An 18,559-nucleotide genomic window follows, 5' to 3' on the forward strand; every position below is an offset into this window, starting at 1 on the left:
CTATGAAGAGTACTCTCACAGAGCCCAGGTGGTGCACCCCCAGGACCCTGGACACCACATCAGCTGGGTCAGGGCTGGAGCCAAGACTGATGGTCATTCTTTTTTCCTTCATTACTGTTCTGTTCAAGTTTGAAAAATAACCCCTACATTTTAGTGATAACCTTTGTTGAAAACTTGTCCTTTTTTCTGATTGTCTCTCTTCTGCAAGTTAAGGTCCCAGCTGCCTGGACTCACCAGTTTCCACTCCTTTGGCTACATGTCAACCATTTCTGATCCTTCACTTCTGACAAATTTATCTCAAGTATGTTAATATTTCTCAGGAATATGTTGATGAACTTATTTTGTAGGTTTTCTGTTACATCTTCCTTTTTACCTGCAGCTAAAAGTAATTATTGAATCAATTAATTTTCTGGACAAATCCTTGTTTTAAATTATTTCCTCAAAAATATAAGTGTGCTCTAGAAAGAGAAGGTACACTTTTAGTGCTGTTAATATGTTGGAGTTTTTAAATGTTACTGAAAATGGGCTTTGATATTTGTTGGCTTAACTTGAAATTCTATTAAAAACCCTTATCATTTTAAAAACGAAAACATGCTATACTGAAGGAATGGCACACAGTATTTAAAGACATTCAAATTTTTAAATTTTTTCCCTTTTTGTCGTATATCCCATTTTTACTCAATTTTTTTTCAGTATTGGCACATACGAAATGGACATCCTATCATATTAAATCTGTCACAATCATACATTGTATCATCATACTGAAGTACCAGAATTTTTTCCACCAGAACTGGAGGGATTCCTTGGACAATCAATAGAAATGCCTTATCTGCGCTACAAGGTTCCATTTATAAATACATCAAGCACATCTTTCCAGAACAAATCATATACTGCTCCCTTTGCCATGACACAGTTGGAAGCCTGGTCTCTTGAACACGAGAATGAGGATTAATTTGAAGAACTGTTGTTTTCATAATTCTAATTTTAGTATAGATTTCTTTTACTAAAATATAATAACCTATTGTCTCTGCCATATATTTTTCCTCATGACTTGATTTTGTAAGTAATAAAACACCTAAAATAGAATTTTCTTTGCAAGATATTCTGGAGAAAGACATAGGAAAAATATCAAAGATCAGAAAGAAATTAAAAGCATGCAATATTTATTGTTTGGCTCAGGAACAATGAACTTAAGGAAAAAAATAGTCATAATTTGTTGTCCTTGTGCATGATCTTTGACAGTATAGATTTGGCAACAATGCTTAAACAACCAGAAGACAAGATCAGAACAAGGCCTTGAGGAGGGTAACTAAAACATTTTCTTAATATCTTACATTACTTCTCTGAAACTAATCCATCACTTCAGGAAAGATGCAATCTATACCTACTTCCTAAATTTGCAAAAATTTGCAAAAACCATTGCAGTTCTTAGAAGATTAGGATATAGGTCGGACATATAGATTCTTCCTGCGATGTATTAGTTAACCTCTTATGTCATGCTGTTTCTTATCTTTCTCATGTGAGATTTTGAAAAGGAGTTTAGATAAATTAGTATTTTCAGGAAATGCTAAATTTCAAAGTTATCAGTTGTTACTGTGGATAACATCTTCCTAATTTCATTAAACAGCATGGACCTAATTGTCACAAGGATATGCTATAGACAACAAACACCAAGAAACAAAGTCCTTTAGTGTTGAATGACAAGTAGAAAACAGGATTTAGTAAAGATTCTGTAAGAAAATATCTCCTCCCTAATGGGAAGTCAATCTCCTTACAAGCAAACATCAAAATGTTTGTACAGCCATGAAAAGCAGGACTGACAGGACTCTTCAGTGCTGCTTTTATGACAGTTTAAAACATTTCAAAGGACTTTCTGCACGCAGCCAAATACCCAGTCCAACCCACACCTACATTAATGCAATGGCAAGGCTGCAGAGCACAAAGGGGCAAAAGGTGAGGAAATGTGAAAGTAGAGCTTGCAGCACAGCATTGCTGAGCATTCTGTGAATGGTACAGAAGACTTGCACATATGGGTATTTGTCATATGTTAAATAGTGTCACTAGAATGGCAGGGAGACATTTTTAGGTCTCTGAGAATTTTTAACCCTCCTCTTTCCCTCAGGCATCTTCTAACTCTTGTTAATGCCTCCTACTTGCCAGATGTGTGCAACTGTTCTCCCCGGACTGCAAGAATAGCTATCAACTTGGATCAGGCATAACTGCTTTAATTTAGTGTCACTTTCTTACCCTGCTTTTGCTACAGGTCACAGAAGCTAAGGACTCACAACTGGACACAATTTCTCTGCTTGCCCTAAGCCAGTGCAATCCCCCAGGCATTATATTTCTTGCACTTGATGTAAGACACTATTGTAGTATCCATCAATGTTTGCACAATTCTGCAGTTCAAGAGTCTGAGCATCTACAGCACTTATTAATTAGCATGAGCTAAATTTTCAGTGGGAAAACACCATTTACACTCCAGAGAATAAAGATGCTATCCATGGAATTAATTGGGCAAGTTTTATTGGGGAATGTAGCATATTTCACTTCATTTTAATAAAGGTTATTCTTTCTGCTTACATATTTTTCCCTGTTTTTATCTGCAGACCAAGTAGAATTCAGGGTCTATTTTTTTTTTCAATTCAGATAGGAATCACAAGCTTGAATCAGGTCCTTGGCCTCCATTTAGGAAATTAGTGGTTTTATAACAGGGAATAAATTTTTTTCATTTCTTGATGCCACATGAATGTTTCTGAAATGAGGAAGAGTGTTACTGGAATTTGTCCTGTCTTGGTTCAGCCTACAGCCCATTCTTCATGCCTTTGTCATTTGATTATCTTGATCAAGGTGATTAAGGGCTTTATATTTTGCCTCTCCAATTTTCTGTCCTTGTGAATGCTGACATGGAGGAATAAAGAACAGAGAACCTCAAAGCAATTCCCACAACCCAAATTCAAACTACTACCTACACCAGAGTCAGAAAAAGAGTGTCAGTGAGACTGAGAATTTCTGAATCTTTTAAGGCTTTCTTTCACTGCTTCTCAGAAATGTGGATATTTTCAGACTACAGGTGGGGGAAGTTAGATTGCTCTGGCTTTGCTCATTCAATATCCACTACTTTATGATGAAAGAGATTATTAAAGAAAGCTGTGATGTGTCAATGCACAGGAAAATTGCACTGAACCCAAGGATAAATGTGCACAAACCATGCATCTCCTTTTCCCATTCTAGCATTTATATATTATTTATGTCTGCAGTGAGAAAATGAGAAAGATATGAATAAAGTCTTTTTTAATGTCACTTAGCAGTATTTCAGCATCTACTTTCCTTCTCCAGGCCACTAACAGCAAGTTTTTTATATATTCTCATTCAGAAGAGAACAATAACTTGATGGCCTTCTGATCTTATCATAGGATATTATTTTTATGCTGTGTTGTGATCAAATATAAGGATAAAAAATTACATGTAAAGTAGCCTTGAACTTTCCCAGGGAGAAATAACAACAGAAGCCATACTTTTGTGTCTATCCTCAGATTTTTGTCTTCTGGGCAGAGTGAGAACCTGAAAAAGATAGCAGGTCTCCTTTTTAATTTATTTCATTACAAAAATCACTTTCCATTTTGTTGAATGCTGACTATGCAGTCCTCTATGAGCAAGTTCTGACTATTTTGCAAAGGAAACAATAGTGCAGCAAGCTAAATATGATGCTGCGCTGAAATATTTCCCTCTTTTTCCAGATATGATTCTGATCAACCCACCAGGCTGTCTAAGCCTGCTATACAATGCCCAACAACATGGGTGATTATGAATTTAAGCTCTGAGCAAAGCATGAAGTGTGGAAAACATAAATGTAAGCATTGCAATTGGAAAATGGCACCTAAGAAGTTTCTAGCTCCTTCAACAGCACCTGTTACCTCTGTTAGGACAGTGGCAGTAATTTTACAATGCAATTGCTATTGATGCTAATCCTGCATCAATTAGTGGACATTAAAGAATTAAGGGTACATTACTTGTACATGTTCTTAACAGAGTTAAAAAGACCTAGATCTCTATTTACTTGTTCTTAGCCAAATGAAGTAGCTAGGTAAATTGAATAAGAATTTCTTATTACAGCACAATTAATAATTTATTATTTGATTTCTTATAAAACAAGAAAAGGAGGGGAAAAAAAAAGGCACCGTTGAAGTATCATGCCAAAAATTTTTCTCTGCTTGGAAAAACAATAAAATATACCCACGGGCTTGATCTAGATAGTTTATTCTGCTGACATAGTTTATTCCACTGAAACCAATTTTTTTTTCTTTTTAAAAGTTTCTGAGAGCCTTTGTCAGTAATATGAAACACAGAAATAAGCTTTAAATTAGTGTTGTGGTTTAACCCCAGCCTAAGTACTACAGAGCTGCTCACTGACTACTGCCATTCTTCCCTGGTGGCACGGGAAGGGGAATTGGAACTGACTAGTTTGGATCAGCTGTTCTGGCTGTGCTCCCTTCCAGCTTTCTGTGGAGCTCCTCACTGGCAGACCAGGAGACCCTGGAAAGTCCTGGACTTATAGTGAGCACCGCTTAGCAGCAAACAGAACATCAGTGAACATCAACATTATTCTCATACTAAATCCAAACCACAGCACTGTACCAGCAAGTAAGAAGAAAATGAACTCTGCCCCATGTGAAATCAGGACAATCAGATGTTTTAGACTAAAAAAAATGAAATATCTTCACTTTCAAAGCAACTTCCTTAAACTGTTTAAACTGTCTTTAGTTTCAGCATGTCTCTGGACATGCATTCAAATCAGCTTTAAAGGAAGATTTTGAAATCCTCAGTTTTTACTAACTCCTTTAGTTACTAAATCCTTTAGTTTAGTTTTTTACTAAATCCTTTAGTTTTTACTAACCATTGCTCACAACCTTTATGCAACACTCTGAGGTCTATAAAGCTTTCAATAAATAAGTTTAGGTGGAAGGACCTAAACTTATTTATTGGTATAATGACCTAACATGGTTGTATTAGCTGTCCAGACCAGAGGAGAGTGCATGAGCACCTTACACTGAGAAAAAAGACAGTATTGTTCCTCATTAAGCAACATTTTCTCAGATGAAGAGAGCAAGATGAAGTCTATTAAGGCATTTTAGCAGCTAATTAGCATTAAAAATTAAACTTTCTTAGAAATATGGTTTCATTTCAATTTTGGTTACTTCTTTGAAGGCCTTCTTTACAAATGTCTGGTAATCATACCAGTATCTCTCATGGAAACCTTTCAGAAGGCCTTCCATCTTTCCCTTGGCCAATCATTGGTTTACCATCCTCTCTAGACCTGTTTTTCAGCAAAACAGCTAACAACTAAATTTCACCAGAATTTTCTTTGTCTTTCCTACTATTTTGTTAGGCAACTTTCTCACAGCCCCAGTTTATTCTAGCGTTCTAACTTTGCTGTCCCAATATTCACCCAATTCTAAATTCTAAATCATTTTTCAACTGGTCTGCTGTCCTTAGAAAGATCCTGCAGGCATTGAAATTATACATCTGATGCCACTATGCATTTTTCAGACAAATACATAGACAATTTGGACTTGTCCTATCAGAGATTAGCCATCTTATTTTGATTAAAAGGGCCTGAAACAGGAAAGTGTACAATGTCTCAGAAATGCTTTAAAGAGTAGGAAAAAATGAATTTAAGCATAAAGAGGCCTGGATTAAAGTTGAAAGTGTTAAAGATAATGATGTGTTAAGTAAGGAATACTTAGGGTTTTTTTAAGTGGGACTGCATTTAGCAGTCTAAAAGGAGTGTATAGAATCATAGAATGATTTGGTTTGGAAAGGACCTTCAAAATCATCTAGTTCTAACTCCATACAGCAACTACATTTATTTTGGATATTTTAACTGTAAAGTTTTCTGAATATATCAGGAAACATAACAGTGCAGGTCAGCTGTCTGTGGCCAGATTTCTTTCTTTTCTCTTTCCATTTGAATAGTTAGATCATTTTTTTCATGCTATTTTAACTCCTTTGTAATCTTTTTCTTTTTATTGAAAATATGAGTGGAACGCATTCACCACTGCTGAAAACCTCCTCCTGGTATGCATTGTCACATATGACATAGTCCGTTATACTCCATAAAGCTGACACAAATCTCCCCAGTGTCTGTTTAGATAATGTAATTGCATTAATCACTTATAGCAAGCTGCTCATGAGAGGGATATAAAGTAACAAATGTCAGACCTTTGCCAGAGCAGAATAAGACATTATTGGTAAAGAGAGTTTGCTTTATACCCAGTGGCGAATTTTGGAGTGGTCATCATGTTTATATGAAGATATATTGTGGTTGCTGAACTGAGAAAAAAAATTAAAGCTTACTTAATGATAAGATCAACTTATCATTAAAGATATGTGAGTCGCCAGGTAATTTCCAAAGATTCATATGTGATTTTTGGTTTTTTATTATTCTCTTTTCCCCCTCAGTACTTGTTATCCACAGGATGGATAGCAATTGAAAGTCCACCAGGATAACTCCATCAAATATCTTAAATGGCATTGCATATGCAAAGCTATTCTGATAGCACAAAAATATTAGGAAAATCTCTCTCAAAACGGCCAAGTATCTCAGCTGAACCCTTATTGCACAAATGTACAAAGCGAGGCCTCCAAAATAAGTAGAGGGAGAACAGCTTATTTCAGTTTCCTTTTCAATACTGTCTTATGTAAATTGTCAGAGAACTGTGCATTCAAATAATTGAAATGTGTGGCTAGCTACTTTCAAGATATTTTAATTATTTTACAAAGAAAGATCATAGTCCTCAGTACATGACCACAGAACAAAGAATTGGTTAAATCATTTTTCTGGATGATTTGCATTAGGTCTCTGGATTTTAGACTTTTTATTAATGTAGCCAATTTTATGGAAGAATCCCCCCAGGAAGCCCCTGATGGCCCTTGATTTTTCCTTCTTCAACGCCAAATATTCTATGAACAAGCTTCTTCATAGTGGAAGATGAGAAATACTTAATATGCTGTAAAACATTTGATATGTGCACAAGACCATGAATTTTGTTATCTCTAAGAGGTAAATTCTACTCTCAGTGTTCTTTCTTAATTTTTAATTCCTCTGTAATTGTAGAGAGCATTTCTGAGCAATGACAGTAGTTCTAACTTTACTACTCAGTGCTTGCTATGTAAGCACAGCACATAAAGCTAACAGATTGCATACAATATAAATTTTAAAGTATTTTCTTAGAAGTTGCACAGTCTGGCCTTTATTTCTTGTCATAAATTATTCTATACAAAGGAAACTGTGTGTGCAATAATGTTAATCCCCTCCCAAAAATACTATTAAAGATACATCAAGGTTTTGAAGTTTCCTGCATACTATTAAAATACTGAAATTTAAATCCACAGTAATTCCTTCTCACCAGACCCCACCCTTCCTAAATCTGTCACCATCATAATATGTATACCACCTTCTTTCTCCCTGACCTGTGTATCTGTTTAATTTTTCCCTCAATAAATTAAGTTCAAGGAGAGATTTCCCCTCTATCCTTACTTTGTCTATTATTCTATGGATTCTGTTCTGGTATCTTTAAAGTCTATTTATCCTAAAGGAACCTGTTTGTTTTGAGTAACTGACCTATTAAGACCTTTCTTACTGGTTCTGCAGATATAACATCTTTCGCCTAAATCTTTCTAAGTAGATTTGTGGCTGGTCATGATATCATGGTGTAAATTTGATTTTTCACATCACAACTTGGGCCTATGCAATGCACATACTAGGATATATAACTAAAAGTCACAGGAACTGACTGCAGAGGACAAAGAGGCAAGTAAAATATCCTCCATTCATCTCCATTTCATCTCTTCTTTGGAAGTTGGATTCTTAAACATGACTATTTTCCTCAGCTTCAACTTTCTCAGGAGGGATGCATGACACTCCAAATATCATGTAAATAGTTTTTTGTTCTTATGAAACTCTCCATGACAGCAGAATGCTCTTTTTAGAGCAGAATGATGGATTGTCTTCTTCTCAAGTAACATGACCAATCCTGTGGTAGTCCAACACTTTGACAACTTCTATCAAGGTCATCTGTTCCTCTCATGAGAGTAAAATATCTTCTCTAATATCAGGAATTCATGTTGCTTCTTTTTCACAGCCTTGGAGTAATGTGTTCCTCCATTTTTCAAATGCAGGAGCATGAGGAAACTCTAAGTGTCTAGTTTTCAGAGAGCAGATACTGCGTGTTTCACTCTAAACTGTTTCACTTCGAGTCCCTCAAACCACCAGTCACTTTTGAAAATGTAGACGGAAGTCTCTAGAAAATCACATCAGAATGTGCAAAGATACCTAATTATTACCTCCCTGGAAAGAGTCTACTGCAATAAAAATGTTCTCTACTGCTCTGTGATAATGAGCACACAAAGTTGGAATTGCTACTGTGACAGCCACACATTGCTAGGGGTTCTCTATCAAGATTTTATACTAGCTTAATTCTTGTGTTTTTCCTGACACTTTGAGGAGTTCTACTTTGCTTGAAGTTGCTGAACAGCCATAGCTAAATCCCCAAAAGATTTTAACAATCCTGCAAGAGTTTTTTTGCTGAGTTTACCTGCACTAATTATGACCATTTTCAGGTACCAGTACTTACATAGTGGAGAACAGTGCACATATAAAACAGCAGGGAAACTCACAAAATAATGTTGTTGATGACTTTGATAAGCCTTGTTGTCTCTACTGTCCTGATTCAGTCATTAAAAGAAAAAATTCCTGTGGTGGTGCAACTGTTCTTATGAGAAAGAGCTGTACTATTTGAAGTTCAAAGAGAGAGATAGATAGATAGATAGATAGATAGATAGATAGATAGATAGATAGATAGACAGACAGACAGACAGACAGAAAGAAAAATAAATAAAAGAACAGGAAATTAAAAAATATTCCAATTCTGGTACTTGGAATTCCCTCTCCTCCTGAAATATATCTTCATTAATATTTTGAAAGATGAGAGATAATAGCCAAATGGATAAAGATGCATATAAATATATACATATGTGTAATATAGGCCTATAACTATATTAACAGCCAAGGACTTCAGGAATAAATGATTCTACAAAGCATCAGGAACTTTAAAATTTTATAAAGAGATGTATTCCCATCAGTCTTCTGATGAAATGGAGAAGGAATACATGTTTATCAATGCTGCCAGTAATTATCTAGAGAAAGAAAGTGATAACCTTTATCATGTCAGGCTGCTTAACTTAAAATATACAGTTTCTGAGGTGCTGTCAAGTACAGTTAACTAATAAGGGCTCTTCTGGAATGCAGTGACAGTGTGCTGACATCTCCAAGCCTGTGCAAGATCAAGGCGACTTACAACACGGTACCAATTATCTGTTGGATATATAACAGTCCCCTACAAATGTCATGTTTGCAGAAAGAGAAGTGAGAATGAGGAGAGACACGTGGTATCATGGTCTTTGGTGCTCTGAACTAGGAATGTATCACAGGAAATGCTGAGGATGCAGAATCACTGCTACCTCCATCCTTCATGAGGTGCTGTGTATTTGACTGGCTGAATAGTTTGTCTCCAGGTGTGCTGGCTCAGACCAGTTAGAGAGCTGACAGGAAACAGAGTGATGCTGCTCGGTACAGAAGAACCTATCACCAAGGGGAATATGAATGCAGAATGGCAAGACATGAATCATTCTTTACACAGCAAATAAATAGCAAGAGCAAAAAATGAACCCAGCGTGTTTCCTAGCAGTCATCTGGCAGCATGAGAGGAAACTGTTGTAAATATTTACAGTTATAGTCCTTGGCAGTGAAATCATAGTAGGTATTGCTAGCAATGCTCAGTTTAATGGGTCAGCCAGTTGAAGTTATTAATCTGGAAATGCTGACAAAAATTATAAAAGAAAAAAAGTTGTCTTGATGAAAAATTGAAAGTTAAGTATTATCTAATACTCTAAAAATTTCAGTCTTGGTTTGACTTTATTAATAATTTCAGTTTTCACAGACAAAATATTATATTTTGGGAGGTTTTCTATTGATTTAAATAAAAAATAGACATAAGAAACACTAGGGGAAAATACATTTTCTCTTTTGCAGCCCACCAGAAAAAAATATTGTGCTGTAATTTGGTCGTAGCTGTATAAACATGAATTTAATATTCCATTTTCTTGAACAATCTGAGCTATAAATTGCCCAGGCACAAAAAAATTTTCATTGTTGTATTCCTAGAATTATCTCAAATTATTCTAAAATTTCTTGCAAAATGCTGAAAATACCATAAGAATTTCTCTTTTACTGGCCAGATATACTAACTTGGGAAGATTAAGTGCTGTGAATGTGTTTATGCCATAGGTTGCCTTTATTAATAAGTGAGAGACATGAGATTTGGATATGACTCATCTCAGATATAAAACACTCTGGGCATCCTAATTTTAGATGAATACATTCAAAAAGATTATTGCAAATGACTGCATGTCAATTCTTCCTTGATACTCTTCTGTGATACACAGGTGTTGCTTGCCTCAAGCTCCATTTTTGCATTTTTTCCATTTTATGTGGTAAAACTGGAATGAGGCCCAAGAAAAGTAATAAAATCACTCAGGAGTGAAAATCAATGTGAATTTGGTGACATGGGTTGTAATTTTTAACAGGGAATAAAGTTCATTATCTTGACATGACTGAAAATAGTATCTGACAGAAAGGAGTGGATCTCTGAAGAGGAGTTAAACATCAGGATGTTTAACTTCACCTAACTTAGGGATTCTGTTTCAGAAGGTGGCATATAAACTCCAGTCCTTGAGTAGAGACAAGTTAAAGAACAGAATTCAGGTAAGTGCTGAGCTGATCCATGCCAATGGGTGGCTGATAACTACTGGGAAATACTGAAGTGAGGAGACAGAAATACATATCTTGGCTTAAGGGATGTTCGGTGCCTAACCTTGTCACAGAAGCGTGAAGGAGGAAGAAGTTGTGGTGATCTTACATTTTTGTGTGATGCTGACACTTATCTCTTCACCTTGTGTAATGGGATGAAGACCAAGTCTGGGGATCTCTACTCTGAGTAGTCCATTTGAAAACAGAAATCTAAACTGAAGTCTTCTATATCCCAAGCTGTAGTAGGACATAAAAAGCAGCCACTCTCACAAACTTTCCTTCTTGTCTATGTCTGTGTGGAAGCAGGTATGCTCAGTGTACTTGTTAGTTCAGATATTAAAAGTGAGTTTGATAGGATTGATGTGTGCTGGGTGCTGAGTTTGTCAGACTTTCCAAGAGGCATCACATAACTGAGAGGAGAGATCTGGATTGGGTTGGAAGGTATCACCAAAAGTCATCTAGTCCAACCCCACTGCAACGAGCAGGGACATTCTCAATCAGATCAGGTTACCCAGAACCCTATCCAGCCTGACCTTGAGTGTGTCCAGGGATGGGGCATCCATTACCTCAGGTCAAAAAGCTGTTGTTTTATCACTCTTAATGTAAAAAAACTTCTTTCCTAAATCTAATCTGAAGTGACCCTCCTTCAGTTTAAAACCACTAACCTTTGTCTTATCTCAACACACCCTGCTAAAACGTTTGTCCCTATCTTTCTTATAAGGCTCTTTAGGTACCAAAAGGGTACAGGAAGGTGTCCCCAGAGCCTTCTCTTTCCCAAGCTGAAAAATCCCAATTCTCCCTGCCTTTACTCACAGAAGAGGTGCTCCAGCCCTTTGGTCATCTTCCTGACCCTTCTCTGGACCCACTTCAAGATGCCTTTCCTCTCCTGAGAGCTGGACACAGCACCCAAGGTGGGGTTTCGTGAGAGTGCAGTAGAGGGGAAGAATCACCTCTCTCAAATTACTTCTTTGATGCAGCCCAGGAATTTCACTAGAATTTATATTAACTCTTAACCTAAAAAAAAATTAAAGTCCTAGAAAAAATCCTGAGTCGTGGTAGTCGTTTACAGGGAAGCAGACATTTCAGCCATAGAAATATTGCAGACAAAGGCTCCAATAAAGCTTTAGTTCTGATAACTTTGTTGTAGCCATTATTGCCACTTGTTAAATGTATTAGTGTCTTTTGCATAGGCATGAACCTTCTGTGGAATGATGCAGTAACAAATGTCAATGAATTTTAAGGACATTCATGTATATAGAAGTAAAACTAGAACTCAAGTATATATAAGTAAAACTAGAAGTATCTGTGATATTGTTAATGCACAAAAACCCCAAAATGGGTTCTTGTTCACACTAAAACTTTAGTTAGCTCAGTATCATGACTCTCTGACAATGGTCCACAGTGGAGGTCTAGGAAAAAATACAAGCACAAGTATGCAATAACAGCTCCCCAGACTGTCTGCCTAGTCTCAAAGAAATTGCAGTTCTGGGACTTTCTGACTCAATGGGGACCTTTTCATACTTAATGGCCTGCTACAGGTCTTTTTCCATGATTTAAGCTAGGCACTACTTTTGTCTCTCTGGATTTTTAACATCCACTCTTGGGCAAGGAGCTCCACAGTTTAACTACATGAAAAACAGCTTTCTTTTTCTTCTGAACCAGCACCTTAAGCAGTTTTTACCACACCTTTGTTATTGTATTTAATCAGCTATTTACCTTTTTCTTATCACTTGGGATTTTATAGATAAAGTCCAACAAGTATAGATATAATTACTTCACATAAATAGAACCATTTGGATTCCTGCTTATAGATGGGTCTTGATATCATACACTTCATGATAATGCAGAAATGTAGAAAGAAATTATGTGCAACAGAAATAAATCCACTGGAAAAACTGGTTGTTCTATCTGGTCTAAATAAATTAGCAGTCTTAAATAATACTTTTATAAATACCTGGTAATCTGATTTTTACAATGGCACAGCACGAGTTATTAATTGCTAAAAGCAAAGAATGTCTGATATTGCTTTCAGAGTATTTTTTAATTGTGAATTTTCAAATTTATTTGTAATGATAGAAATGTGCTAGCGCTATGGTGACATGCTAAACTAGCGCTGCAAGTCCTTTTCTGGCACATTATGCAGAAAAAAACCCATACAAATATTTTGATTTTTCTTTTTAAAATTATCTTCTGTGTTCATTTTGGCCACAGACTCTTAATTTGTGTTACTCTACTTTTCATGAACTTCTTTTGAAATTCATGATTAGAGTGATCATGACAGCTGTTACAGTATCATGCTGAGTGTACCTCAAGGCATGTTTTGACAGGTTTAAAAATTATATTAAGCATTTTTATGTTGCTTCACTCCTCGCAAATAGTAGAAGTTAAGGATTCTATTGAATCCTTGAAGACTATTGGAAAGAGATGTGGTCTTAAGACCTAACCCAATAATTTTACAAGGGAATGGAATGTATTAATGCTAACGTTACTCTGGTAAACATTTCTGACATTGACCACATTATGCCTAGCCGATCAATATTTTTCAGCCACTTGATTATCTGGGTGACTGCATTTGCCAATTTGAACATAAATAAATGTCTTACCTAATCAAATACTTTATAGAGGTATAGAGAATTGCTTCAAAAAATAAAGTGTTCTAGTCTTGAGAATTTGCTATATTTCCTACAGAACTGATGACTCGAAATTTTTTATGTAAACTGATTTAGTTTTTTAAGTATTTCTATTTCAGAAGTGACATTAATGACCAGTTAGCTGTACCATGAGATAATCACTCAAAATGATGTTATTTTTGGTCCAGGCTTATTTAAAAATTCTCCTGAATTTAAACATACAGAAAAAATATAAAAGCTGGATAAATATAAAAGCAGGGCTGTCTCTGCAGGTGATATCATTCTAAAGAAAGTGAAATATGATATATTAAAACAATCAAATAGGCAAAAGAAGAAAAAAATAAAAGAGCACCTGATCTGTTTTATTCAGTAATGCAAAGAAATTTTAGCAAAACACTTGCTATGGTTTCCGGCAAATTAAAGTAAATTACATACCTCCAGAAATAAAGGAAAATTTCTTTAGGGATGTTTAAAATCTTATTCCAGGTCTAGATCTTTATTTTATAACTGATCCTATGAGAAAATAATCCCAGACTCAAGGGTTTCCTAAATTTTGGAATGATACTTTCCACTTCAAGTATTCTTTTCTTCTAGTTGTGTGTTGAACTTGGTAAAAGTACCAGGCACAAGGTGGACCTAAGAAAGAATGACATTTCAAGACTTGTGAATCACCACACTTGCAGAAGAACTGCCATACCACAGCAATACCACTGCTGATATATAACCATATTCCTGACATACAGGAATTTGGGGTTTTTTTCTGTTTACTGTATTTGAAATTGTAGTCAGACTGCTTTGACAACTTTTGCAGTCTATTTTAAAAAGGGAAGGACTGGAATTTGTTCAGAAAAGGGTTACTGGGATGGTCTGTAGTCTGCTCTGGGAAAAATGTTAACAATTAAGAACAGTCAGCTGTTTGATTTATCAAAAAATAGTTACACATTAAATTATAGTAAGAACAAATACCTAGATGAACCACTGTACACTGAGGGCTCAAAGCATTGAATATTTTTCTAAAGGCACTCTCTCTTATCTACAAAAAAGATAAAATGCCTTTTGTATGATAATTAAAGCCAAGGTGAAAAACTGCAGCTTAAAATATTTCATTGACTTACATCCTACAACAGAGCAAACTTCAGGCTGGTATGAAGAAAAATTGTATTAATATGTACAGAAAGACTTTAGTAATCCTTTTAACATGCAGAAAAACTGGACCTGGGAAGAAAGCAGAATAATTTTAATAGATCCTTTCCCCTTTTAAAATCAGAAAGCCCTGAATTTTATCTAGTGATGGAAGGGTTTCACTGGGGTGTTTTTATACCAAACTGCACTTCTGAAATCTCCCATTCTCCCCTTCCCTCCTGTCCTCCCACCTTCAGAAAAGACTTATCAATGAAACATCAAAATTGCTTAGTTAGGCTGATTATAAAAGAGGTTTGGCTTTTTTTTTTTCCTTGCTGGGAATTTCCACTGAGAAAATTCTTTTCCCATTCTGCAGTAAAGTAAAACACAGATAATTTTAAAATATCACATAACCTGAACACAAAACAGTGTTTATTTCACTCAACCAAGACAAAATTAGAACATCTCTTGCAATATTTATTTTTTAATACTAAAATATTAAATATTAAAATTCATTTCAGTTCAAAGAAAGTATTTATGAAAAGATAAAATGCAAACTACAGTTAAAAATGCCTCATCTAGATATTTCTCTGAAGGGAACTGACATATCAATTCAAGATTAAATAATTTTTTTAAGGATATGGAAAAACTTGTTCCAGAAATACCTATGTAGGATTCTTCTGACTTGCTTAACAATCTCTACGCTGACTGAAGATTTATTGGCAGGGAAATACGACAGTTGAGAATCAGTGATTCTTTTCAAAACACATGTGGTTTTGGATTTGTTTTATAGAATCCCACTGGGCATTAGCATAATATAATTTCTGACATTTTTTGTTAGTCATTTCCCTGCCTGGCTAGGATAGCTTTGTGAATTGAATAAGAACAGGAAAAAAATACTGTGTTTCTCTTTGTGAAGATCTAATTGTTGCAGCAGACCTTATGTCCTACTTTTTTTAAAGAATATGTACTTGTATTTTGGAATAACATGCAGAGTTGAATGTTTTACCTTCCTTTGGTCTCTTCACTACAAATGGAATGTAGATCTGTGAGTACTATTTACAGATAGAATTGCAAAAAGCTTTTTTTTTTTTGTGGTGTAGGGGTGGTATTCAAAAGGATCCTTAAAGAGTAATAGCTACAGATTTTTCACACTCTGCTTTGCTTCATTTGAAGGGATGTACTTGGCTTCAATAGCCATAGCACCACTAAAGACAAGGAAAACAGAATCAGCTTTAAGTAAAAAATACTGGTTTTTTAAATGCAATGTATTCAACTGATTTAAAATACAATTAATTCTACTGTTTCACTTTTTCACTATCAGCTGCCTCATTGATTTATGGTCTGTTTTACTGCAAACTGTGATTCTTAACACTTGCCTGAGGTGTTGATCTTTCTGTTCAAGGGCTGGATATTGCTAATGATTATCATTTTTCTATGAGGTTAACCTTCAAATGCAAATGGATTGTTTGCTAGTGTCATCATTAGTATTTAAAGAGGTTGAAAATACTCTGCTTATTAAAATATAGCAGTAGCTACTGCTTCAGTTAAGCAAAGGTATTAATAAGTTTTGAACACCATGAACTGAGAGAATATTGAATGTTCAAACATGCTATTGGGGCAGTAATTCTCTCTATATATTTTCATGGTAAGCCTTAGGCTTGCAGCACTGAAACAGAGCGCAGGCGAAAATATATTTATGATTGACATGGGAGGTGTCAGTTTAGGTCACTGTGGTTCAGACAACTGAAAGGACAGTCATGTTCCTCATGCAGTACAATCCACCTTTTTATTGCAGGAGGGGAAAGAGATGTAATGAGCTGTCACATTCCTCAGTAAAAGTTACCCAGACACAACTGCTTTGTTCCTTTCTGAATGGAGTCATGGAGTCACTGCATAATTTCATGTTTGTGCCTTCTTTGGGAGTGTTGAATATTGAATAGCTTCTCTGCTATAATTGGTTTGTGGATGAGTGCTAAAAAGCTTCACCTGAACTGTATTTATTGTAGGTGAAATGAAAACAGGAGAGCAGGCACTTGGGCAGACTTCATTGTTAGGTTCAATCCAGATTTATGGGTAAATAGACTGGAAGGAAACCCATTAAGGTGCTATGGCTCTTATGTCTTTCTCAAAAGGTATATTAGCTGTCTGAACAGCTCATATTCCCTCTGCAAAATAACATATCCACAATATGAGTGTTGTGCACCCAGATCAACCCATTTAACTTAAAATACTTTGTGAGTCAAGGTGGATGAAATTTATTAGAATGAGTTCTGAAAACTTTCTAATGTCATATACAAAGTCTGAACATTCAAATGTTAGAAAAATTCACACAAAATTGCACCCAAATTCCATGTATGTGCATGTATAATACAGCAACTTGTTCTTGGGCAAACTGAAGGTAGTGTGTGCATTTTGCAAGATTTAGTTCTGTGCTTTTTTTGCTTTTTTTTGAACTTCAGCTTCCCAGAAGTGAGTGTATGTTACTTGACAGAAAGTCAGCAAGCTGTCAGACAGAGTACACTTTATGAGAGCAATATGGTTTCATTTTGCAGAAACATTCCTGAGAATTTTAAGGAGTTGTCAAAATGAATTCACTTTATTACCGGTTAACATTAAAGTAAGAACGGAAGCCACCTAAAATCTAAAATAGGTCCAGGAAATAATAAAAAACCCAGCAGTACGCCTGTCGTTCATTTTGACATCATTGTGGAAACACACTGTTGCTTCTGTTTTGCTGTTGGATTTTAGACTCTTATGGGAAATTTTCAAGTTTTTGGTCAGACTGGGTTTAGTTCTTGAAATTTAGCATATTCAAAAGGGAAAAAAAAGGTAACATCAGTTAGTGATTCTAGGAAATGTAAGACCATATAAGGTGGTGCTGTGTGATATTTTAAGCAGATAGAATAAGCCTATGTGAGTAATCACCTACATTTCACCTATAATACTAATATAAATATATGTGATTGAAATAAACAAATATTGAAATATCCATAGAAGCTTAATTTATTTAATGACAGGTATAAAATTAATTATTAAATTAATAATTAATTGCCTTATGTGAGCATCTGATATTGTTAAAAAAGATCTATTGGAAATATAGACCAACTAATGGGATGAATTGGACTTCATTTAAATGCTATGGAGTCAGTATCAGAGCTATGGGAAGTATAATGCTGATAGTATTTAATACATCTGTCCTAATATGTACAAGTCCTAGAACAACTTTTCACAAAGCAAGTGCACAGGGAGAAGATATCAGCAATTAATCTAAGGTTCAGTTTCAGGCCTCATGTTAATTTGTTTATAATTTTCTATTTTCACAGGTAACATTCAGCAAAGAGGTTTTGGTTTTGTTTTTGTTAGTACTTCTGTGCATTTATAGAAATTTAAGTTAAATAGATTCTGTCATTTATAATAATAAGCTTAAGAAAAATCAATATCTATTTTCAGAGATTTTTCTTAGAAATCTTTTTCTGATATATTTTTGGAGATAAGGAACAGCCTTTTGAAATTAAACTGCAAATGCTAATGCAGCTCTATTTTTTCAAAATTCACAGAGAACTTGGAGAGCATGAAGCAACAGAACAGAACTGTAAAAAAAAAATTGAACCATATTAAAAGTTTTTCTTGGTGTGATAGTAGCCTAGTTCATGTCTATAAAATTTGATACAAAATTGAAGCAGTAACTTCAGCATCTGTCCATTCAGATACCATTTGGATCTCATTTCATCTGACTCAAAGTGTTTACATGTTTTCCAGCATGGAGGTTGGTGGTTTTTTTGTTGTTGTTTTTTGGTTTAGTTTTTTTTTTTTTGGTGTATAGTTGGTATTAAAAGCCAAATGTTACTGTTTTAGCTTCAAAGAAGGTAGGAAGATCAGTTGACTGCAGCATGTGATCCATTACTTCTTAGTAAAATAGAGATTTCAATGAAAGCTG

Source organism: Molothrus ater, chromosome 1 (assembly GCF_012460135.2).
Source record: "Molothrus ater isolate BHLD 08-10-18 breed brown headed cowbird chromosome 1, BPBGC_Mater_1.1, whole genome shotgun sequence".
NCBI lineage: Eukaryota > Metazoa > Chordata > Aves > Passeriformes > Icteridae > Molothrus > Molothrus ater.